We start from the raw sequence: 2,224 nt of genomic DNA, 5'->3' as shown, positions 1-2,224 counted from the left end.
CAGTTGCCAAAGGACGCATTTGTGTTATATGCATAGGACTTGCACAAATAGAGCATGTTTCACTTTGAACTTGATTGATAGAATTCACCCCTCTACCTAAAGCTAAAGCCTTAACCTTACAAGTGAAATTGTCCAACCTAGCTTTTATGTCTAAATCTTCACTGACGTCATACAATCCTCCTTTCTTAATTGTGAGGGCAGATCTCTCTTTACGGTTGAAAAAATCCCATTATTGTGAACTTTTAGAAAAATTCTCAAGAAATTTGTATGCCTCATCATCTACAAGACTCAAAAATCCACCACCATTCATGGACTCAATCATGTTACATTTTTTTTTGAGTCAAACTATTATAAAAATATTGTACTAGTCTCCATGTTTCGAAACCATGATGAAGACACTTTAAGATCAAGTCCTTAAATCTCTCCCAACTCTCAAAAAATTTCTCTTCTTCATCCTGATAAAAATTTGCAATTTCTCTCCTCAAAGCATTGGTCTTGACCATTAGGAAAAATTTAGAGAGGAATTTTGTGACCAACAGTTCCCATGAAGTGATAGATCCAGGTGACAAAGAATTAAGCCATGTTTTTGCCTTATCCTTCAAGGAAAAAGGAAATAAACGCAAGCGAAAAGAGTCATCAGTGAAATTCTGGAACTTACAAGTAGCACAAATCTCAAGAAAATCCTTCACCTCAAAATATAGGAAGAAGGTGGATTATCTGTGGCTTCAACTCAAAATGTGCAGCAATGGTTGCAGGCAGTACTATGCAAGATGGAGGGTTTGTGGTTATGGGTGAGAACAACTCCCTAAGATTTTTTGAATCATCTCCTGTTTCTCCCATTGTGGATGAATAATCAAAACTAACAAGACGATTTTCTTTATCACAAATCCAAGTTCTCATACACCAAGCAGAAAGAAATAATTTTTTTTTTTAAAAAATAAATAAATAAATTTTAACTATAACTAGTAGAAGGAAAAATTCAATTAAGACCTAATTTATTTCCCTAACCAAGTCCCCAGCAACCAAAAATTTGTTGTGAAATTTTAAAGTACTCGCAAGTATACGAATCATACTGAAGTATAGTTTGACAAGAATGAGGTCGAACCCACAGGGGATTGAATGAACGTAGGAAAATTAATCAAATCTTAACCAAATTAATCCTAATCTAGTTTAATAAAAATTGGTTGTTTGCAATTAAATCTACTAAGCAAATAATTAAACTAAGTAAAGATATAATATAAAGCATTAAAGAGATGTAAACAATCTAGAGAAAGGAATTAAGGTTTTGGAATCCGCCTTGTAAGTCATATCAGCATATATTTATAATTATTAATTTTTCCAAACTCACTACATGATAATCTAGAAATCAATCTTGCTATCATGGAAAATATTCTCATTAAAATCCTTATTTTAAAAATCAAAAGCACGTTCTTCTTCGCTTCTTAAGTTTAAAATCAAATCATCAATTGTATTCGTAGCCAAACAAATCACAAGATATATCAAATTCTAAAAATCCAATCATAAATTGTATCCATTGACAAAAAAAATCACAAATGATATCCAACTTTATAATCAAGAATTAATAAACCAAGCATTCAATTAATTAAGACAAATCCTAAATCATGAGAAAAACATGATTGAACTCATATCTAGAATTCCACCTTAGTCAATTGATATGAAGCAAGAACAATTTAAATCATTAAAGAACAATTATTGTGGGAAAAATCAAGTAACATAAATATTACTGATAATCCTTAACAAGGTTTCATCCTCAACCCTAATTATAAATTTGGCTACTCATGGTAATTGAAAGAAAACACAAAAATAAAATACTAAATATTAAACTAGACAAATAAAATAAAACTAACTGTCATGGAAGAAAACCAAGGAAGTAGCTGCACTCTCTATGTTCAGCCCTCAGCCCTAGCAGTCGTCAGTCCTAAATTTTGTCCTAAAGAGCCTTTAAATAGGTCAAGGAATCCTATTACAAGTTGAATTCCCATTTGGGGAAAATTCCAAATTTTTAGGCTTTATTTAACTGACAATGTTGGCCCATGTAAATTTAGAATTCGGACTTTTGGTAAACTACAAAGTTGTAGCCCTTTGAGTTAACTTTCCAGCCTAACTTGAATCATCCTGATTTAGCATTTGAACCGAAAGTTATGCCGAAAATAGTAACTGGTGTGCAGGCTGGAATCCTAATCCGAATTGGACTTGGATTTGG

At 32.1% G+C, this 2,224-nt stretch overlaps 1 non-coding gene across 1 annotated transcript; it reads left to right on the top strand.

Annotated features, from left to right (window-relative positions):
* The first annotated feature begins 381 nt into the window (after positions 1-381).
* On the top strand, positions 382-490 carry LOC112008727 (small nucleolar RNA R71). The gene has a single exon (XR_002882587.1). It is a non-coding gene; the product is annotated as a small nucleolar RNA R71 (small nucleolar RNA).
* The last annotated feature ends 1,734 nt before the right edge of the window (positions 491-2,224 follow it).

The sequence above is a fragment of the Quercus suber genome, unplaced genomic scaffold, assembly GCF_002906115.3.
Source record: "Quercus suber isolate HL8 unplaced genomic scaffold, Cork oak 2.0 scaffold_486, whole genome shotgun sequence".
In the NCBI taxonomy this organism is placed as follows: Eukaryota; Viridiplantae; Streptophyta; class Magnoliopsida; order Fagales; family Fagaceae; genus Quercus; species Quercus suber.
The sequence above is the reverse complement of the archived record's forward strand: the minus strand, read 5'-3'. Positions and strand labels throughout refer to the sequence as shown.